General features: G+C 46.9%; 1 protein-coding gene across 3 annotated transcripts in view; it reads left to right on the forward strand.

The window, feature by feature from the left end:
* The first annotated feature begins 9,573 nt into the window (after positions 1 to 9,573).
* The window catches only part of LOC144768241 (targeting protein for Xklp2-A-like), a 68,681-nt gene continuing 54,368 nt past the window's right edge, over positions 9,574 to 23,886 (forward strand). For all 3 annotated transcript variants that reach the window (XM_078651754.1, XM_078651755.1, XM_078651756.1), the window contains exon 1: positions 9,574 to 9,685. The gene's annotated coding sequence lies outside the window, so the exon portion shown is untranslated. The remainder of the gene's footprint in view (positions 9,686 to 23,886) is intronic.

The raw sequence follows: 23,886 nt of genomic DNA on the forward strand, positions 1-23,886 counted from the left end.
TAAGCAGACCACTCTTACCCAGTCCAAAGATCAGGGCTTGATCCATCACCGTTATTTATCTCACTGCCCCATCCCAGCTCAGAACCTGGCTATATGCAAATTAGTCTGTCCCTGGCCCAGTGCATCATGGGAACAGGGCAGACCAAACTACCAAGCCAATTCTTCACCAGAAAGGAGACAAGCTACCGGGGACCGGTTTCTGGCATTTCAGCCTCTTCGGCCCGGCTTGCTTGAATCCTGATGGAGCAGTGAGAAAGGGACTCATGTCTGAGTATACCCTGCCACACCTATAGTGGCCAAAAGCGATACAGAAAAGGGGGTGGTGATGAACAGAGTGTCTGAATTAAGCAGACCACTCTTACCCAGTCCAAAGATCAGGGCTTGATCCATCACCGTTATTTATCTCACTTAATTTTGTCCACCCTAAGCGTGGAAGGGTATACTCAGATGTGAGTCCCTTGCTCATTGCACCATCAGGATTCAAGCAAGCCGGGCCGAAGACGCCTGACATGGCAGAAACCGGTCCCCGGAAGCTTGTTTCCTTCCCAGTGTAAGAATTGGCTTTTGTAGTCTGGTCTGCCCTGTTCCCATGATGCACTGGGCCAGGGACAGACTAATTTGCATACAGCCAGGTTCTGAAACTGGGATGGTGCAATGAGCTAAAAAACGGTGTTGGATCTAGCCCTGATCTCTTGACTGGGTGAGAGTACTCTGCTTAATTCAGAGACTCTGTCCATCACCACCCCTTGTTGTAAATAATTTTGTCCACCCTAAGCGTGGAAGGGTATACTCAGATGTGAGTCCCTTGCTCATTGCACCATCAGGATTCAAGCAAGCCGGGCCGAAGACGCCTGAAATTGCAGAAACCGGTCCCCGGAAGCTTGTTTCCTTCCCAGTGTAAGAATTGGCTTTTGTAGTCTGGTCTGCCCTGTTCCCATGATGCACTGGGCCAGGGACAGACTAATTTGCATACAGCCAGGTTCTGAAACTGGGATGGTGCAATGAGCTAAAAAACGGTGTTGGATCTAGCCCTGATCTCTTGACTGGGTGAGAGTACTCTGCTTAATTCAGAGACTCTGTCCATCACCACCCCTTGTTGTAAATAATTTTGTCCACCCTAAGCGTGGAAGGGTATACTCAGATGTGAGTCCCTTGCTCATTGCACCATCAGGATTCAAGCAAGCCGGGCTGAAGACGCCTGATATGGCAGAAACCGGTCCCCGGAAGCTTGTTTCCTTCCCAGTGTAAGAATTGGCTTTTGTAGTCTGGTCTGCCCTGTTCCCATGATGCACTGGGCCAGGGACAGACTAATTTGCATACAGCCAGGTTCTGAAACTGGGATGGTGCAATGAGCTAAAAAACGGTGTTGGATCTAGCCCTGATCTCTTGACTGGGTGAGAGTACTCTGCTTAATTCAGAGACTCTGTCCATCACCACCCCTTGTTGTAAATACTTTTAGAAGTTGGCATTTCTGTGTACTGTGTGTCTGCCTGCCTGATGTGAATTGCATGTCTGGCTTGTGATTGACAGGTGCTGGATGATGTGGGTGGCTCCGGGAGCCAGGATGAGCCTGCCCAGTGATGAATAGGGAGATCTGCATGTGGATGGGAGGGAGGAGTTGCACCTGGGACCTGAATAGGACTATGCCTTCCCTCCACAATGCCGGCTCCGCCCCCTGTGGTGTGTCTAATCACTGAGCCCCCACCTGACAAAGGAGAGAGGAGCTGAGCAAAACAAAGTGCTCCAAAGCTCCCCTATACCAGTTCTGACTGGTACCCCCCAGCCCTGTGCTGTGACACAAAGGGTTTATCTAATATATATATATGGGCTGTGTCCCCATAAAATGGTTCAGTGTTGGTTGCTGTTCCTGCCTGGGGCGTGCTGCTGCTGGGGCCCAGGGGGGGCTGCCAGGAGGGTTTGCCTCCCTGGGCCCTGCATGCCCCTTGATACCTCAGGACTCTTGTGAATCCTTTGTGCTTTTCTGGCTAGAGGCCAGGACTTTGCCAATGCTTCTTGCACCTTAGGAGTGCCACATTTGAATCATGGCCCCAGATAAGAGCGAGGAGCTGAGAGTGTGCTGCTGCTGGGGCCCAGGGGAGGGCTGGCCTCCCTGGGCCCTGCATTGCCCTTCCTTCCTAAAAGGACTTGGTGTCTGCCTTTTGCGCCCTGGTAGCGCTGAGAGTTGGCTCCTCGAAGGAGCCCTGGAGCTTTGCAGCATCGAGCTGCACTTAGCCCTGAGGGAATCCCTATGCCAGGGATTCCCTCAGGGCCGAAATTGCCGAGATAATGCGGGTGTTCACCCAGCTGCCTATTTTTTGGGGTTGGAGGGAGCCAACCCCTCATTGCCGCATTTTTCTTTATTGCTGAAGCTGTAGCCCACCCTGTGTTTTGCCTCCGCGGCTCGAGCCGCTTTTTTACTTTACTCCGGGCCGCTCCAGTACGACCCGGAAGATAGGCGCCGTGCCTTGGACGTGGGCGGGGCCTGGTGGACTCGCCTTCCGCTTCCCCCTGCCTGGGGTAAGGATTACAAGGCGCCAGGCCCTAGGGTGATTATGTGGTGCTAGGAAATGTCATGCATGTAGTATGATTAACGCACCCTGTTCTATACCTCTAAATGTGGTTCTTATGATTATGAGGTTGTTTTGCATATCATGGTTTATGCTAGTGAGATTATATTTCACTGTGTGATTTACGCCCCTAATGTAAGTTACGCTTAGGAGGTTAGGGTCTAATGCGTTTGGACTTGTGAGATGATTGCATAATGTGTTTATGCTGGTGAGGTTGGCGCAGAATGTAATTTGCGCCTGATGTGATACTGTGCATAATGTAGTTTATGTTACAGGCTGATGCTAAGTCCAGTGATTACCAGTGGTTACTGGTTGTACGGTTATGATCTGTTTTACTTTTACTAAGTTCACTTTGTGATGGGTCTGACAGTGGTCCATGTGGCCCTGTCATGTGTATAAAATCCCTTGTAAATATTGCCCAGTGCCAGTTGGCACAGTGTATATGGTGTGATTACTATTCTAATGTGTTTTGAGAATACAAAGGCTATTTTTGATATAACCTTGTGGGGAGTTCCTTTTGTATTGTGCCTGGATGTTGTTGCTCTGTGCGTGCGCAAATGCTTTACACATGGCCTCTGGGATAAGCCTGACTGCTCGTGCCAAGCAACCAAGGGGGTTTTCTTTGGCGTGTAACTCCCTTGCTCTGACTAGAGTGGTGATCTCTGTCTGGCTTTGGCTCAAGCCTTAGCCAACCAGAGATCCCATTTCTAACAATATCCACTACTCAAATTGCTATCATATTTCACTAAACAAATTCACCATTAATCCTTTCTGGGTCCGGGGTAGTGTGCTACTCGCCGCAAAAGCGATTTGATGCCTCGTATGGGGTAGTATCCGCTATATAAATGCAATTACAATACAACACAATAAAATTTGTCTGGGAGCATTCCTCTCTTCATGTCTTTACCAGGCAGGCCTGGGCTTCTCAAAGTGGAGCCCAGGGCCATCCATGTCTGTACCTTTGAAGGCACACTTACACTCAGTGTACTTCCACAGCACACTCAGTCTGCACTATTGTTCCCTTCATGCATTGTGCCATTACAGACATACATGCATATAGCATGCACATTCAGTCTGTGCACACTGCTTGGTGCTGTAGCATTTTCTCTATTGTACCAAGGTGTGCTGTTTACAAACACACACTGCCGGCACACACACTCACAATGTGCACGCTGCACACTTCCTCCTTTCATGTATTATACTTCACGTAAGCAGACAGACACCCAGAACATTCTTCCATTGCGCACACACTGAACAGAGCTACATCTCTCATGTAATGTATTGCCAGCAGGCATTCATAAACTCAATACAAGTGCTAACCACACACATGCTACATAGCACTGCTCTAAACCTGTACTGTACCCTTCTAAAGCACATATATATATACAGCGCAGAGTCACTATTCCTGCACTGCACAGCACTCCACATCTATTTGATGTAGGCCAAGAATGAGTTAAACACACAGAAGCAGAACATGTAAAATTATGAATGAACCTGTAGGCCTCATTCCAGTGACAGAGGGTAAAAGCTCCTGTGCACTACTACTGATTACTACATGCTTGTGCTGCTTAAATCCTGGTAAATGCGGTAGTCTTCCACCTCTATGAAGGTAGCTCTTTGGGTGTGCCTTGTGGTCCTTTCAAGACCACAATCCATGAGACAGACCGATGTCATGGTGCACAAGTATGAACTGTGTTTGCCTATAACAGAAAATGTGGATTAGAGATGCAGTCAACAGTACAGTTGGGCACTCAGGCCACGGGTACATGTCTCTTACCATGCAGAAATAATTTCAATCCCAACATACATGTAATAACATTGTAGGCTAAATACAGTACATGACTAGCTCACAAATTTTAGGTTACTTATGGTAATGCGGTCAGGAAAGGAGAGTATTCTTGAATCATTCATTTTTTTTAGGTCTCGCTGGTGTTAGCAGCGCGAAGCGTTGCATCCAGCGAAAGACCTTATGTTGTCAACTTGCCGGGAATGTTGGACAGGGGATGGGCACGCGCAGGGCCTTCGGCGATTTCATTGCCTGTACGCGCACGTACAGCCATGCGCCGTGCACATCTCCTGTCCCAGTCCCACAGCAAGTCAGCCTCTCGAAATCGCGCACGCTCGCACACAGAGACACACACACACACACACAGCCAAACAGCCACATGCATATACACGCACAGCTACACACAGATGCACAGCTACACACACGCAAGCGCACAGCTACACACACACGCACAGCTACACACACACACAGCTACACCCACACACGCGCACCCCCCCACTTCCCCCCACTCACCGGGCTCTTACGTCGCGACCCTGTCCTCGGGATGTTCTGGGCGTTGGAGGACCTTCCTCGCTTGCACCGTTATGCCTTGCCTGCTCTCTCTCGGGAACCCCAGCACTCCCGGAATCCCTGCTTTCTTCTGGGCTCTCCACTACCCACACCCCTCTGCCTCCAAGGTGCCGCGCTCTGGACGAGCTACGTCACCGCGAGCCTGGCACAAAGGCGGGGCATCTACCGGAACCTCGCAGGCTCCCAGTAACTTTCCTGCCTATCAAAGCAGAGCCCGCCTCTCTCGCCTGCGTTCCAGGCCTCGCTCATAACATAGGGACGCCTTCTTGTTAGATCTGGTGGAAGTAACGTGATCGACGCATCCCAGTTTTCCAGCTGAAGAAGTATGACATTTTTGTTTCTGTCTTATATTTGCCCGTTTGAGTTACGCTGTATTGCAAACAGAAATGTAATCCAATTCTGAGCTTGTAAGTCTCTTCTGAGTTCGTTCAGGGACATGCAGTTTAGTGTTTTGTAATTAAAACATAAGCATTATACTTACCATTCTGTTGCAATTGAAAACAAAAGGACTATATGAACTATGTGTCATGTCTGGGGGACATTATACTTACCATGCTGTTGCAATTGAAAACAAAAGGACTATATGAACTATGTGTCATGTCTGGGGAACACTAGAACCAATCAGGAGAATGTCCTCCCATGTAAATAGACCGGGGTACTGGGCACCACTTCCTGCCACAGGGACTGGATAGCGTGTGTAGTTAGACCGTGGCAATCCAGGTTAGGGCTGCATGCATTATTGTACTTATTCATCGTATGCACCATTAGTAAATGTGTGCCGGCACCTGGGAGTCCCTACAAAATTAGAGGTGGATGAGCATTGTATATGGTCCTGTGGGGCTGTTGAAATAGTTTACTGGAGCCAACGGTTGGGCGTGGGTTGAATATTGAGTATACAGAGATATAACATGTCTGAACTGTTGCTAATTCAAAAGTAGTCTGTGGAGTTGCAGGAGCACAAGTTCATATTGTGCTAACTTTGCACTGAGAAAAGATTTGTGTGAGATTCATATGTCAACCATTTCTTTTCTTTCACTCTCGATGCATGCCTGCTTTATACATTTGGAATACAGAATGAAAGTGAGACTGGTCGCTGAACCTCAGATCTCGTGCACTGAAATATTGTCAAGAAGTTATTGTTTATTCGACTTCCCACAAAATGTTTCCACCATTCCTGAACTGGGGAATCTGGCCTGAGCTGCCTTTGTAGTGTGCTGGGAAAGTGGTGTGCTCAAACAGAAAATAGTAATTGAACTAGGGCTCAGCAGAAGAAACAGAAAAGGAAGAGTTGATGACAGTGAGCAACAGACAACTTAGAAGAAAGGAAGAAGACAGACATGTGAAACAAAGAGCAAAAAATACGTGTGTTTGTGGAGATGTTGGGGGGATAAATATATATTGGTTTGAGAGAAGGAGAGAAAAAGAGAACTTGTGACAGAAATCTGGCAGATAGACAAGAAAGACTCTTCTTAGAGTGAGAAAAATAGAGGGTTGTGACAGGACTGACAAGGTGATAAAAAGACATCTGAGAGAAGGGAGAGAGAAAGCTGAGAAAGACGGGTCAGACCTACAGAGCGGAAGAGTAAGGGACTGGAGTACAAGAAACAATGTTGTGAGAGAACTCAGAGAGGGGCAGAAAAATAGGGATTCATGTGAAAGAGAGAGGACCAATGAGACAAACATGATAGAAAGATTTGCTGAGAGATGGGGGAATGGATATCGATTAGGGGTGCAATGGGTCGCAATTGTGGCTCCTGGATTGTTCTTTGAAAATCCTTGCAGTGCTTTTGCTCTCTCATGACATCTGATGTGACAAAATCAGTGGCAATTACACAGTGGGAGCTGCATTTGTGGGCGTTAGGTCTCCTCCCTTCCTGTTATGGCCCATTTCTTCTTATGCCAATAATGAATAATAGTCTATTACTCAATATTAGTGTAAAAAAATCGAGTCCTAGGAGCTGTAACAAGACATGTTCTAGCCGCTGAGGTAAGTTAAATAAAATGCTTTTAAATGTATATTGTGCTCATGTGTGCAAGTATGTGTGTGTGATACTGTGTGTAAGTGTGAGAGTGAGTCTGTTTTTATGTGCAAGCATGTTTGTGTGTGAATGAGGAGTGTGAAGCGTGTTAGAGAGAATTAGTGTGAACGAGAATGAATATTAAAAACAGTATTGAGTGAGTGGCAGTGATGAACATAATTGAGTGAGAATGAATGTGTCAAAGTGAGTGAGAATAAGTGAAAATGAGTGAATGAAAGTAAGAATGATTATAAGTGAGTGAGCAGGCACCACATCCACCACCACCACATCCACCACCACCACATCCACCTCCACCACATCAACCACCACCACATCCACCACCACCACCACATCCACCACCACCACATCCACAACCACATCATCCACCACATCCACCACCACATCCACCACCACCACATCCACCACCACCACATCCACCATCACATCCACCACCACATCCACTAGATCCACTACCACCACATCCACCACATCTATGTGTGTGTGTGTGTGTGTGGCTCTGTGTGTGTGTGTGTGTGGGTGCAAATGCAATAGGTATCGTATTTGCGAGAGATTAAGCTATTGGCATTGTAAATGACAATGCCATTTATTTATCTGTTTTCAAAACCAACACATAAATAAAGAAATTGTAATTTACAAGGCCAATAGCTGTAACTTTTGCAAAGGCGAAACCGTTGCATTGTAAATGCTTTTTTTTTTTTTACATCACCAACCGTTGCGGTGACCTGGAGCGAGAACCAGAAATCGCATTGATTTTGTTTAAAGTCTTTATTGGCGCACATCAAAACATTATCATATTCGTGTTCACAAAGGTTTTACCACTTGCGTTCTTGCAGAAATCACACATCTTGATATTACAGTAAGCTAGTGTAGATCCCAGCATCATTCCTCCATGGTTGGGCCCTCTGAGCTACCCCATCTTGGAGCTATATTTCGTCCGGCTACCGCTAAAAAAAAATCCACTGTATTATTATTTTTTTTTAAACTTGTTCTAGTCATGGCCGCTGTCATTATGCAGCAGTTGAGGTCCTAATTATGTGGCCGGCCTGACTAAATTATGTGCCAGGAAAAGGCAAATTATGTGAACGAATGCAGCACATTTTGAGATGGTATTACTTGTTTAAATGTTTTCACATTAATACTGTCTGGGCAAAGGTGGCACATCATTAGTACCAGTCTGACACCAAGGCACAGTAAAAAGCAACTAAAAGATGACCAGCCAGCCGTTGCATAGGGTCTTTCACTGTGTGGCAACACAGATAGCCACGAGTTTAATAACTTTTGATCCATTGGAGGTTAGAAAGAATTTTTGTAGTTAAAATCTGCAGACTATGCTACAGATCATAGATTGTGACAAGTGTGGCAAATCCATGAGATGTGAAAATTGCAGGGCCACAGAATCTCATACTTCCACTGGCCCTGCTTATACTCTCTAGATCATTCCATATCGCCATCAGTAGAAGACCATGCACTCAGTGGGTCTCCTACATTATGTATTCCATTGATTACTTTGTCCCTGAAGTACTGCATTGGAGGGAATAACCCAAGGAATGTGGTGAAAACATGCTCCTTCTGCACATCCCCTTGAATGTGTGTATAAGGTAGCCTACCCAAACACCTGCACCGGCATCTGAATCACCAATGGTGGAACAAGACAACATCTCCACCTTCAGCGCTACTCGAAACTCCCCCCGCAACTTCCCCTATCCTATACATATCCACAGCCTTGACTTGATCCGACCTACTTGAACTGATTTATCTAGTTACTTTGTTGTTTAAACATTCACTGAGTTGCCATACCTTGTTATCTCAATGTAATCATGCACTGATGTAAAGCGCTCTGATACGCACTGGTCCTGCTAGTGCTATATAAAACTCTTCAGATAAATAAATTATATGTTCTGTGTATGATCGTCAGTTCGATGCATCAGTTGGATTAGCGAGAACCCTGCTAACCTATTGCCATTGTAAATGACAATGCCTTTTATTGATGTTCAAAAAACAAAAATAAAAGGCATTGTCATTTGCAATGTCAATAGCTCAAACTCGCGTAAATGCGAGACCTATTGGCATTGCAAATGCTTGTTTTAATTTGGTTTCAATAAATGTCACTCAATTTCATAATATAATCGTATGTATAAGCCACTGATAAATATTGAAAAATTATTTAATTATAAAGCCTTTATTATATGTTTTTATGACATTTTTTGCCCTGATGGTTCGGCTAAGGCTTTTAGAGTTAAGACAGACGGCTGGCTCAGCTCTTCCCAAATGTGTGTAAACATCCCACCACCCCCTCCACCGAAATTTCTCCTACTTGTAAAGAGCGCAGGGATTAGCATAGGTTTTCTTTGATGTTTTGCCATTTTTGTATCAATTCGTGTACAAATTCTCCTGTTTTCAAAACTATTGAAATCACCTCTACCGGCCGGGGTGGAAGCTTTCCGTCCCGTTCTGTCTTGGGAGTTGTAGTTTCGCTGTGACGCCACTAGCCAGGCAGCGTGATTAGTAAACTACAATTCCCAAGGATGCTAGCGAGAGACAACGCCCAATAGTGACTAGACGCGCAGCGATTGGCCGGCTGGGATGCAGTCAGAACTTCAAATTTAACCGGCGCAGAATTTCTGTAGCTGACCAGCGAAAACCGAGCGTCTTACGGTGCGAGGAGACGCCTGGATCGCGGGGAGACCGGTAAAGACGCCGTGAGTTTCAGCGCTGCTTTCGAGGTGAGTGAGGGGTGCTGTGGCAACGTCCACTGTACAGGAATCAGTCGGAGGGAGTTAAGATTGGGTGGTCGCGCTTGTGGTTTTTGTGAGTCCGCTGACAACCCGAAGAGGTCTTTCGTCGCAGTGCAGGCGATGGAGGAATAGGTGGTTATGTGGATTTGCTTCCATGCATGACACGTGCATCTAAATGTTCACGAGCTTACCCCGAAAGACCCCCCCCCCCACCTTTATATTTGTTTTTAGGGGCTTGTAATCGCTTCGAGGAAGTTCTTTAGTCATTGTAAAATTTGTCATATATATATATTCATATTTTTGCTTGTTCAGTCTGTGCTTGAGACTGTGTGTCTTTTGCCTGCGTCGCTTTGATTCTATGGTATGCTATTCTTGTTTGTACCATTCCTGTAACAGTTCTCACCAACGTAACTGGTTCTATTTTACAGTGCTCTGACACCTTCGGGTAAAGTCCGCGCTTTATAAAAATAAATGAAATAAGGATCAACTCTGCGTTCAAGCACAAATTCTTCCCACAAATCCCTAAGTGTGTGCTTGTTTTAAAATACCATGAGCTTCCGGTCTGCCTCGAAAACGTGCATGTCTGCTTGACCTATTGTTGCCGATTCCGATCAGTATAAATATTGGGTCTTGACTCCGCCTCTCGAAGTATTTTTGTCGCACCTAATGCTATTTGCTTCTGGTGTACCAGTCCAACTGCCCTCCTGTGTTTCCATAGCAGGGCACCGGGGTCTATTTTGCATCTCAAAAGTACACTGAATCTTCACAAATTGAATTTTTTTTCTTGGTTTCTTTATTTACAGAAAGTAAACCATTCTCTCGCTGCTGCACACTTTTCAAAAACATTAGTGTAGACTCTAGCCTATTTGCTTTGTGTGTGGGGAGGTCTCTCCCTCTCCCCCCCCCCCCCTTATATTTTTTCCCCCATTCTGACCAGACCGCAAAGGGCATATCTTCTGCAGTGTGGGACTGCAGATGACACATCACTGTTGCAGTCCTTGTTATCCACTGCTTCTCTGTGTAAAGGAACCTGCTTGGGTTTGTTGCACTGGCCATATTAGCCAATCATGCAAGTGCGAGACCCGTATGAGCTAATGGTGCCCACTTGTACTACTAATCCTCTTAAAAATACTGTGGATCAGATTCCTCAAGCATCGTACTGGTAAAAAGATGAAACTTATTACTCTTTGGCTATTGACCTTTTCTGCATTAAGATTGTTTTTATAAGGTACTAAAACATTTGCCTTTGTCTCGAACCACAAAATGGAGTACAAAGGGTGGGCTGGATGGAGTTTTGCCAGCCTATCCGCGGTCCATCTGTAAGAACAGTAGTTCCATCTTCACACAATCTCAAAATAGTCCTGGTCTGGAGAACCCCCTGTGGACCAACCAGCTTGCCACCACTGGAACTAACTGCTGTCAGCATCACTCAGCAGTTCCCTCATTAGTAGTACTTGCCCCAAACATGCCTAGGAAGTGGTTGGGCTAGCTCTGGAGGTGAATGGGAGTATTCTGACCGCTTCCTTCCTTAACCAGAGATAATTCAGGTTATCTATTACTGCAATTCGCCTACAATCTATACCAGTAGGTTCTTGGGCTGACAGTAGACATTTGGTTGAGGAATGAATATGCCAGAGTTTCTAGGTGTAATCTGGTATCCTCTTGCATGATGAGAATGCACAGGAAACGGGGTACTTAATACCATTAGAGCAACTTTGCAGTTGAACACAAGGCACTGCAGCCTCATTTACTTTGTATCTAGGCATTGGAGAGTGAGGCTTTTAATGGGTATCTGCTCCTATGGTGACAGTGTTTTTCTATGAAAGTCCACAAGTTCTGAAGTGGGCTCGGATGAATATGAAGTCACGTCATGATAGCCAACATCCTTGACAATAAATGCAGGACAACAGAGCATCAAAATACCTTTGGTCTTATACTGAGTCAGACTGGTCCTATTTCCCTCCTTTAAGTACAGGTCATGCACAGCATTGGTGTAGCAGTAGCTTAATTCAAGCCACAAATGTTCAGACTTACTGATTCTTTCTCCTGTGCCTTAACGTAATCCTCTTAGTGATGCCAATCTGCAAGCTTAAAGTAGAAGCCCATGCTTCCAGTGGTGACCCCAGGTCCTCTCCCTTGGTTAAGGCTGAAACTAACCAAAGACTACTATATTTCAGGTACCATCTATTCTTGCCAATAAGTTAGATGTATCACTTTTCACTGATGGTGTCGAAATTGGCTGGTATCTGTAACCACTACCCAAAACCTCTTGTCTGTTGTGAACCTTGAATATTCCAGCTGAGGTTCCTGCAGGATAAGAGCCACCCCTCACCTCCATGGGACCTAATGTAATACTGCGACCTTATAGTTATCCAAAAGTCATGTGGCATGACTGTTCTAGCACCACATCCTCTCACAACAGCCTCTAGATGACCGGCTCAACCGTTGCTAGTCTGCTTGAAACCCTTGTGTAACCCCCTCGTCGACCATTTCTGCAAAAAATTCACTTCAAAGGCAGACACGTGTACCTAAACAAGGGTTGGTGAAAACGATTTTTTTTTTTTTCAACTGCTGACTTCACACTGAAACTTGATTACTGGGACTTGTCTCGCACAAGCTAGAAACCATTTGTCTCCCACAAGGCATTTGCTTCTCAACCCTATCTTTATGGGGCAAAACGAATTTTCATGCATGCCGAATTTGGGATTGGGCTTAATGTTGGCATTACCATTGCTTCCGTAATTTGCCTGCCCATAATGCATAAATGTTTGCATTGGCACCACATGTTTACGTTCGTAATATCTAAATTGTTGGATTAAAACAGAAATATGGTATTTTGCATGTTTGTTGGCCTTGGTCCCTGCAGAATCGAAGCCTCTTGTTGATAACATTATTTTTCTGAATGTGCTTGTTTGCATTCTTAAACAGTGATCATCCTGCTGTTTCTTAATACATGATTTGGGTAAAATTGCAATCCTGACCTTCAAATTACGGTTGCGTGTTGCACTCCTGCAAGCTTGGTAACTGTGAAGAGTGGAAAGACTATGAAGTGTGGATTAAGTTTGTTCTAAATTTAGATTTTTTTTTTTCTTCTTTAAATTGTACCTTTTGCTATAGACTTTACATTTATTGTTTTTGGGCAAAGTTCGTAAAAAAGCTGAGCTATTTGAGTTGTGGCTCTCTTGACTTGCCAGGAGCAATGCAGGCGTGTTTGCTTAAGGTCCCCATTCATTCCACCCCGGCCTATCTGGTGCTACATGTGAGAAGTTGGCCTGATGTATAGTGATCACTATTCTAGTGATCACTTTGTATCATACCAAACAACCCTTATTGATTGGTTGTAAGTCAACCTGATAGACCAGCTATCCTAGTAGCATGGACAAGAGCAGTCTTTAGGCTAAACTCTAGAGGGCGTGTTAAGCCAGCTGTTTTACCATCACATTTACCCCTTGAACACCAAGTGAAAGGACACCACACAAGTTGTTATGAAAATAAAGTATATTTATTTATAACAAGACTACCCTGAACTCTTTATGAGTCAGGGAGCTAAGCACAATACAAAACTCTTAAGAAAACACTTTAAGTTGCACAATTTACACAAATGCCCGAGGGGCACGAAAAACCATATACTACAAAAGTGGAATGCGAAATGGTAAGTAACAAGATCCAGAGGCTTCAGGATCGCTAGGACTACACTACTGAACCTTCAGATTACAAGCAAGAGGCCTAGGGAGATCGGGTGCAGAGTGTACACTCTCACGCGGGATGCAGGAAGAAGACTATGGATGCTAGATTTCGTAAAGTTACAGTTATCGGACGAATCCGACTAGATAGGCTGGAAAAGAAAAAGGATCTGGACACTTAGATAGTGAACCTGTGCTGGAGCACCAAAATACTCAAGTTACCTAGCCCAGGGGCTGCGGCTGCATAGGGTTCAAAAGACGTCGGGAAGCCTCGTTACAGTCTATGGAGCCTGAAAGAAGTTGCTGGCAGGCGACCAGTGATGAAGTTCGATGGGATCCAAGCCTGGATCGGAGTTGAAGATGACCTGAAAGCAGAGGGGACTCAGTTCTTGATCACTAGCCAGTGATTAGAATGGCACCGGATGAAGTCACCTCGACCAGGTGAGTGGGCGACGCTGGGCTCTGCAGTCTCTCGGACCAAGAGGCGTTGTCGGCGACCAGGATGGAGGGGTGAGCTGTCCCACGAAGGTGTCTGCTGTCGGCGCTGCTGAAACCAGGATTGGAGCAACAAGCCTTGGTAAAGGCAAGCCCACGCGGTGGACTCAAGATGGCGTCTGGAGTGGACCAGGAGGGTCCGGGGTGCTCCTCTGTTGGAGGGGAGCTAGGGCCAGTCTGGAGCAACCAGACCAACAATGGAAGTGTCGTGGTTCGACGTCAGGAGGGCCACAAGCCAGCAGGCAAGTGGCCGGACAGCGCGGTGAGCAGCAAAGAGCAGAAGGGCCCCAGGCAGGTCTCGTGGATGCTGGGAGGCTGGACTTCGGTGCTGGAGCTGCTCAGGGTTAGGGCTTCTCAAACCCCAAAGCACTCACTCAAGGATCCCTCGGCAGTCGTGCTGGATAAGCGTCGTGCAGGTCTTGATGATGGCCGGTCCCTCAGGTCTCGTCACTCCCACGAATCTCAGCTGAGCTGTAGAGGTCAGAGATGGCGGGGAATCCGGGTCTCGTCGAGCTGGGCAGTCTTGATCCGGAGGATGGACTTACAGCAACTGCATGCGCTTAGGTGGTGCCCGCTGGTGCAGGGTGGCTACTCCTTAGCCACAAGGGAGAGTCTTCAGAAATGTTCAAGAGTTCTTTCGTGGAAAGTAGTCCAGATTCAGAATTATCTAATCTGGGAAGGGGGCCTGCTCCTACCTTTATTCTCAAAAAGGGGGCTGCCACGCGACTAGGTCCTGCCCATGGGTGGGACCAGGAGGGGGGTGGTTACACCCCTCTCCTTTGTCCGGTCTCTCCCCAGCTCAGGGGCTGGTGTGCCCCTGGAACTGGTTTGAGCCGGCATGCACAGTGAGCACCGGGGTGCCACTTGCAGTCACCTTCCTCTTAGCCCTGCCTACCTGGGATACACAAAATCCTGTCTGGGATGGTGCTGGCACCGCCCCTGACAGGAAACCCTTTGTCCATGCCTCACGCGCTGGAAGGACTCCCAGCAGCAGGAGGGCAGACTTGTGTCTCGGTGGCAGCATCCATTTTGTGGAGCTGAGGCTATGTTCAACTTTAACCGGGGTTACAGGCTACCAACATGTCTTCTCCCTCTAGAGGGGTGGACTGCTACCCCCGTCGCCAGAACTGGCGAGGGGGTAGTATTCCAAAGCGTATGACACCTTACACGACCTGTTTAGATATTGTCAGACCAAAGTTACCATAACCGCGAGGATTATAAGGCACTTAAGAGTATATGGTCTGACGCTATCATGGAAACGGCTACGGGATAGATCCCGAAAGCCGCAGACAGGCTCAGCTCATGCCAGAGCACCATCTCACACGATTCCAAGCACTCTGCCTCCAGGATTGTTAAGGCCTGCCATAGGAGTGACTGATGGGAGATCTGTGTGCCCATTTGAGGTTTAGATATAGGTATACTATATCTAGAGCTGGGGTGATTACACCACCTTGCCCCCAGCTGTCAGGCTCAGCTCATGCCAGAGCACCATCTCACACGATTCCAAGCACTCTGCCTCCAGGATTGTTAAGGCCTGCCATAGGAGTGACTGATGGGAGATCTGTGTGCCCATTTGAGGTTTAGATATAGGTATACTATATCTAGAGCTGGGGTGATTACACCACCTTGCCCCCAGCTGTCAGGCTCAGCTCATGCCAGAGCACCATCTCACACGATTCCAAGCACTCTGCCTCCAGGATTGTTAAGGCCTGCCATAGGAGTGACTGATGGGAGATCTGTGTGCCCATTTGAGGTTTAGATATAAGTATACTATATCTAGAGCTGGGGTGATTACACCACCTTGCCCCCAGCTGTCAAGCAGCCAGTTGTGTCAGTTTTGGATGGCCAGCCAGGGGTGGCACAATACATGCTTCAGCCCCTGGTAGGCCCTGGGTACACCTATGCCCTGGATACCTAAGGTATACTGTACAGAGACTGATAAGGTGACTCAGTATCCAATCAGATATGTACCTAGGGTACATGGAATCCATTTTAACAGAGAGCAGTGGGCCTGGGGTCCTGAATAGCAGGGCCCCAGGTCAACTAAGTCAGAAAACCAGCAAAACACCAGGCAAAAAGTTGGGGGCAACCATAGTCTGGGATCTACCTTCCTACACTACATACCTGTTCTAACTTCCAGTCCACAAATGCAGTGACCTATCAGTAGTAGGAAGCACTTAATGAATGGAACTACTGTCCTTGCATTGGCCCCTGTATCTAGCAAACAAGATGCCAGTCAAGTTAAACCTTCGGCTATACAGAGTAGTAGCTGTTTGTATCCTTTTTGACACTACAATGGGAGTGACCAAGAGTTTCATGAGTGGTATATGTTTGAAACATCCAGGCACCCACTTAAGAACACTTTGACATATTAGAAGAGGCCTCAACCTGTTGTCTTTGACCTGAGAGGAGCCCTGAAGGACTGGACCTGCTGCTTGACCAAAGGACGAAGTGGACTGCAAGGGTCAGTTAGATCTGTGTGGGTACAGGGAAACTAGCTGCAAAATGCCTTTTCCTGGAAGTACCTAGGTGAACAGAAGCAACTGGACGTGGACTGGGTCCTGCTGCTGGTTTCTACCTTGACACACTGCGGTTCACTTAAAGATTAAGACAAACCTGGTTGGTGTATCAGACCTGTGCTCCGTTATGGTCTGCTTCTAACTACGCCTAGGTCCCAGTTGTAGGAAGGTGGATATGACTATGGTTACCCCCAACTTTTTGCCTAGTGTTTTGCTGGTTTTTGACTTAGTTGGCCTGGGATCCTGCTGTTCAGGACCCATTCTTTCCTTCTCTCTGTTAAAATGGACTCCATGTACTTTAGGTGCATTTACCAATCGGTATTGGGACACCTTATCAGTCCCTGTACAGTGTACTTTAGGTACCCAGGGCATAGGTGAACCCGAGGCCTACCAGGGGCTGAAGCATGTATTATGCCACCCCTGGCTGGCCATCTAAACCGACACAACTGGCTGGTAAGACAGCTGGGGCAAGGTGGTGTAATCACCCTTTGCTGTAGATATAGTATACCTATATCTAACCCCAAAATGGACACATATCCTCCTATCAGTCACTCCTATGGCAGGCCTTATCAATCCTGAAGGCAGAGTGCTTGGGATTATGTGAGATGGTGCTCTGGCATGAGCTGAGCCTGTCTACAGCTTTCGGAACCAAGTCCTTTAGCTGTTTCCATGATAACGCTATACCATATACTCTTAAGTGCATTATAATCCTCGCGGTTGTTGCTAACTTTGGTATGGCATTGTCAAAACATGTCGAGTAAGGTGTCATACGAATTGGAATACTACCCCTTCGCCAGTTCTGGCGACGGGGGTAGTATTCCACCCTTTTAGAGGGACACGACATGTATGTAACTGTGAACCCCGGTTAAAGTTAACTCGAGCCTTGGCATCACAAAATGGATGCTGCCACCTCAGACACAAGTCTGACCTCCTGCTGCTGGGAGTCCTTCCAGCGAGGGAGGCTTGGACAAAGGGTTTCCTGCCTTGGGAGGTGCTAGCACCACCCCAGACAGGATTTTGTGTATTAGGTAGGACAGGCCTGAAAGGAATGAGACATGCCTGGGGCACACAAGGTGCCCTGTGCATACACCGGTTTAAACCAGTTGCTGGGGCACTCCAGCCCAAGCTCTGGCGCGAAACCGGACAAAGGATAGGGGGTGTAACCACCCCCTTCCTGGTCCCACCCATGGGAGGGACCTAGTCACTAGTGCAGCCCCCTTTAGGAGAATAAAGGTAGGAGCTGGTCCCATTCCAAATTGGATTAATCCTGACAACTTTACAAGAAGAAACTCTGGAATTCGACGTTCTGCTCCACAGAAGACTGAAGAATCTCCCTTGTGGGCAAGGAGTGTCCACCCTGCAACTGCAGGCACCATCAAGTGTCCTAGTGGTTCACTTTGTCGTCCTTCCTGCCGGATCCAGACTTCAGAGCCCGACGAGACCCGGACTTCCAGACCTCTCCGACCTCTACCTACATTCTGCAGCACAGCTGAGATCCGTGGGTGCGATGAGACGTGGTACCGGCCATCTTGAAGAAACTGCACTTCGCTTCCAGCACGACTTCAGAGGCATCCTCAAGTAAGTGCTTTGGGGATTGAAGCCCCAACCCCGAGCAGCTCCTGTACCGAAGACCAGCCCTCCAGCATCCACGAGATCTGCGTGGGGCCCTTTTGCTTGGTTGCTGCTCGACGCGTTGTCTGGTCACTTGCCGGCTGGCTAGTGACCTCCTAGACGACGATCCTTGAAATCTTCACTGCTGGTCTGGTTGCTCCAGACTGGCCTTTGCTTCCTTCCAAAAGAGAAGCACCCCGGACTCTCCTAGTCCGCACCAGACGCCTTTTCCACTCACCGCGTGGGTTGCCTTTGCCAAGGCCTGTTGACTCCAATCCCGGATCCGACACCGCCGACAGCGAGAGCCTGCGTGGGACAGCTCGTGCCTCCATCCTGGTCGTCGAAGACACCTCCTGGTCCACGTGGCTGCGGAGTCAGGCGTCCACTGTTCACCTGATCGCGATGACAACTGGTTCCACACGGGTCACTGGCTAGTGACTTTGAACATTGTCCCCTCTGCTTTCAGGGCTTCATCTTCCTCGATCCACCCGTGGATCGCACCGGACATCTTCCTCCTGGTCGCCTGCAGCATCTTTCTCCAAGGCTCCATAGACTTCGACGCGGAAACCCGACACACTTTGACACCTATGCACCCGCAACCCGTGGGTGAGGTAACGAGAGCATTTCGGTGCTCAGGGGTAGATTGACTCTCATAGTGTCCAGGTATCCTGTCGTTTTAGTCATAACTAGTAGGAACTGTCTTTTACTTTTTCGTAATTTGTTCTGTCCATTGACTTTGTTCCGCATCCCGCGTGTGAGTTCACACTCTGCACACGCTTCCCGTGGGCCTCCCTTTACTTACCTAAGGTTAGGATAGGGTAGTCCCAGCGAACCTACAGCCTCTGGGCATCTCCATTTTCTAAATCGTTCTATTTATACCATTTACTTAGTATATGGTTTGTCGGGCAGCATTGTAATTTTGTGCAACTTATCGTATTTTTCCTAAGAGATTGTCATGTGCTTAGCCCTCTGACCTCATAAAGAGTTCAGATGTGTTTGTTATTAATAAATATACTGTTTATTTTCATAACAACCTGCGTGTCCTTTCATCTGGTATTCAAGGGATTGTATTGTGGTAAAACAGCTGGCTTCACATGCCAAAAGAGTTTAGTTTAAGACTGCTTCGTCCATGCTACCATTAGGATAGCTGGTCTATAAGGTTGACTTACAACCAATCACCATAAGGGTTGTTTGGACTGATACAAGGTGATCACTAGAACTAGTGAGCATCATATATCGGGCCAACTTCTCACACCAGTCTAGAGCGACCACCAGCAAATTTTGGTGATATTTGTACCTAAAAGGTTAAACTAACTTCTCCAGTCTCCCTTATTGGGTTTTAGTACCCTTTTTAGGTCTCGCCTGTCAATGCGGATTGAGCAGAGCGAGACTATAGGGGCTTAAACAGAGCTTACCTACACTGGCGATTCGATGCAGTGCATGTGTACTTTTAACTCAATGCGCAATTAGTTAAGATGCGCGTGCACAGCATCAAATCGTCAGCTTGGTGCCGCCAGCAGCTCTTCCCGCTCCGCCCCCTGCTGCATCAAAGGCTTTGCGCTCTGCCTCAGCCCAGCCATTCTCCTCCCCATATTACCCCCTGCTGCATCAAAGGCTTTTTCACGGCCGGCCGTGGCTTTTCTTTTTTTTTTCTATATATTTTCCCTTCTCTCCCATTCACTCATTATCTCTCGTTTTCCGTCTATATCTGTCTGTCAGCCCTCTTTCTTTCTATAGTTCACCCTTGTTCTTTCTCGCTCTCATATTTATACAACTTGCTCGCTCCTCTGATTCTTCCCCCACTCTGTCCCTTCTTTCTTCTCTCCCTCAAGATACCCCTTTCTCTCCTCGTATGTCGGTCTCTCTTCTTCTGTCCGCCTCCCCCCCCCCCCCCCAACACCACCTCTCGTTTAAGTTTAAATTACCATCTGTTCCAAAGCCTTCTCAATGCAACATACTTTCAAAATACCTCTCAGTGCCCCATAATTACACACCACATAATGGTCCTTTCAAGAACAAGGACCATTGACCTGTCCTAAAGAGTTAGTTGAATCACGTTTAATTATATTTTGTTAAACAAATCCCCTTGAAGGCACCTATAACTTTCTACTTACTCACCCAAGCCCTCAAGGGTATTTTGGGTTGCTCACTGTTCCTTAATCACATAGTTATATGCAACTTACACTCCAAATACCACTCAGTGCCACATAATTACACACCACATAATTACACTCTACTGAATGCAACACACACTCCCCATATTACCACTCAGTGCCACATAATTACACGCTACATAATTACGCTGCACTCAATGCAACATACACTCCAAATACCACTCAGTGCCACATAATTACACGGCACACAATTACACTCTACTGAATACAATATACACTCCCCATATTACCACTCAGTGCCACATAATTACATGCCTCATACTTTCACTCTACTCAATGCAACATAAATACACTTTATCTATCACCCTTCTATCTGTCTATCTCTCCATCACCCTCCCTCCCTCTCTCCATCACCCTCCCTCCCTCCCTCCATCACCCTCCCTCTCTCCATCACCCTCCCTCTCTCCATCACCCTCCCTCTCTCCATCACCCTCCCTCTCTCCATCACCCTCCCTCTCTCCATCACCCTCCCTCTCTCCATCACCCTCCCTCCCTCTATCACACTCACTCTATCGCATCACCCAGCACCACCAGAGCATCACTCAGCACCACCAGAGCATCACTCAGTGGTACCACAACATCACTATGCGCTACCACAGCATCACTGAACGCCACAGCATCACTTGTCGCCACCCACTCCGTGCCACCACAGCATCAATCTTTGCAACCATTCAACAACTGGTTCAAATATGTTCTCTCAATGTTTCAAGCTTCATTACAAATGTCACAAAAATATGGTAATAGTTCACTTCTGTTCTTGGCTTTTCATCACAATAAAATACAATGAACATAATCTTCACAAGTTATTTACAAAAGCTATTGCCATTATAAATTAAAATAAGTTTTAAGTATTAATTATTACAAAAATAAAAGCCATTTTTATTTGTAATATCAATACATCTAAGTCGCGTAAATACAACACATATTGTGTTACAAATGCTATAGGTGTCACATTTGCGAAAGTTAAAACTATTGGCATTGTAAATGACAAAGTTATTCAATTCACTATTTTCCAAACCAACACATAAATAAAAAAATTGTCATTTACAATACCAATAGCTCAAACTTTCCTAATGAGACCTATTGCATTGCAAATGCTTGTTTGCGTTTTTACTCTTTTTCTAAATAAGTTTGGGGGGGGGCTTTTGAGTGGTTGTTTGTTTTTGGACTATTACTGTGCCGGTACTGCATAGATTTACACGCTGCCCTGAAGTTAAGCCTGTCAGCTTTGCTCTGTGCCTTAGCTCTATCAGGGAGATGAGCTCAGGTTAACTTAAACCTTTGCCAGGGTGAACCCTCAAAGTCACTATAATTCTTCTTGAGGTGGGTTGTCACCAACCACCAAATCCATTTTCTTTGTTTTGCATTCTGTATAGTGCACATCTTCCATAGCCACGGCAATCCAGTGCCACTAATGGCACATGTAGTAGTCTGTGGATGGTGCTGGTCTGCACATAAGAGCGGCGCTTCAAAAGGGGCGGCTGAAACTCCAGGAGCCTGTTCCAGACAGCTCGTCTACTTCGGAGGGCTGGAAGTGGTCCCCCGCTACACGGCGGAGGAAGGCACTGGAGCTTGGTTGAAACTCCAGGAGCCTGTTCCAGACAGCTCGACGACTCCGGAGGGCTGGAAGTGGTCCCCCGCTACAAGGCGGAGGAAGGCACTGGAGCTCGGCTGCTGATCCATCCCTAGAAGCCCAAAGGCACACACGGCTGAATCAGCGGGCACCCTCGGCAGCATAGGATCGGTGACGCTGAGGAAGGGAGTCGGCGCTAGCTGAGCCGGCGCGGGTGAACAAGCGCTCCCCCTCCAAGGATTCCCCCAGAACGGAGCGGTCGGCGTCTGGAGCGGCTCCGGTGTGCCCTGTGGTGTGTCTTCAGTAGCGATTCGACGGGAGGCCGCCCCCCCCCCCCCCCCCCCCCCCCCTGCCGTCCAGTGGTTCGGTGAGTACGGAACGGGGGCATCTGGAACGGCTCAGGTATGGGGCAGCATTTTGGCGGGAGGCTTCCCCTCCTGCCCCCTCACAGTGCCGGTATGCCCTGTTTTCCGGTGTGTTGGGGGCAACCACTGCGCAACGTGGGAGAAGCCTGATGGTCAGTGGTGTCTTGTAAGGTAACTGCACGCAGAGCTATTTACCAAAATACCCATGCAGGTCTTTTCACTCTCTGCCTGGAATACAGCACACAAATCTACTTGAACAGCTTCAGGGGCGACTCGAAGGGCAACTACTCGCAATCCCCATCATCCTAAACACTCATGCAAGTTTTTTTTACGCTTTGCCCGGACTTCTATAATTTCTTTGTGACTGGTATTTTCGCGGGCTTTGTCACTCTCCATTGGCTAATCTGGCTGGGGCCATAAAGCTGGAACCATAAATCGCCCCCCTGCCCACCATGAAGCTACATACCAACGCGGTCAGGGAGCAGCAAAACTGAGATAAGCCACCATCTAGCAGCATAGAAGCTGAACTCTGCTCTCCCCCTCAATCAACATGGAAGATGGACTAACTCGACATTCCCAGAGTAGAAAGGGAAACCAAACTCTGTAATCCCCACTTTTTGGCTGCCATCTTAGACTGGTCTCTCTCTCTCTCTCTCTTGTCGGCCATCCTGGACTAGTCTTTCTCACTACTTGAACACACCCTAAGAAAGCCTCATTAGGCTAACATTAATTAACGAATGTCTGCTATTATTGCAGTATCATACCTCCAATTGCTTTTAATGCACCGATAGTTAGCTCATACAGCAACCTAAGAAATGGCCTTTTTAGACTACTCCTTTTATTGCAGTATTATATTTTTACTTGTTTATAATGCACCGATCGTTAGCTCATATAGCACCCTAAGAAATGACCTCTTTAGACTATTAGCAACTAGCGAATGTATGCCTTTTATTGCAGTATTATACTTCTACTTGTCTTTAATGCACCGATCGTTAGATCATATTGCACCCTATGCATTATTTACTTGATTGTACTGTTTGCGCCTTCCGATTTATTTGTCTGACGATGTATTGTTTGCTCATCTGATTTACCCGTCTGACTATGCTCCCTCATGTACTCCTTCTATGTAAAGCGCTCTGATATCCGCAAGGATCTTGTCCGCGCTATATAAAACTTTCTAAATAAATAAATTCGAGAAATCTAAATATATCAACTGTAGGTCCAATTCAATCTTAAAAAGGACCTGCTTTATTTTTTCAAATGCTGTTCACCAGGGAAACTCTGAACATAATTTATAAAGGAAGTTCAGAATTTAAAAGAATCCTCTGCTGCGCCCAGTTTAGCTTCCACATGACTGAACAAACATACTAACGAATTGTTCATCTGTAGGAGACCAGAAAGCTGATTTATTTGCTTACTGCAGAAGATGCAAAGTACACCTGCTTCAAACACCATCTGAGTGCAGCAACTGGTCCCTCTTGCTACCCCAAAAAGCCTTCATGTAGCAAGGCCTGTGCATTCATTGCAATTTGTGGAGTTCAGGAGATAAAACCAACCATAGCCAGTTCTTTAGTTATATCCGTTGCTGTGCTTTCCCTGACCAACTGGGAGGAAGCCAACCAGAGGCATGGGCTTTGAATTTACTGAGTTTTAGACCACTTGAATTATGCGATTGTGCAGTAGTGGAGTTTTTCCGCAAAATTATAGATTTGACGCATTTCCCTCGGCTGCTTAATCTTTTATTAAAATGGTTCAAAAGTTACTGAAAA

This window comes from Lissotriton helveticus, chromosome 7, assembly GCF_964261635.1.
Source record: "Lissotriton helveticus chromosome 7, aLisHel1.1, whole genome shotgun sequence".
Taxonomy (NCBI): Eukaryota; Metazoa; Chordata; class Amphibia; order Caudata; family Salamandridae; genus Lissotriton; species Lissotriton helveticus.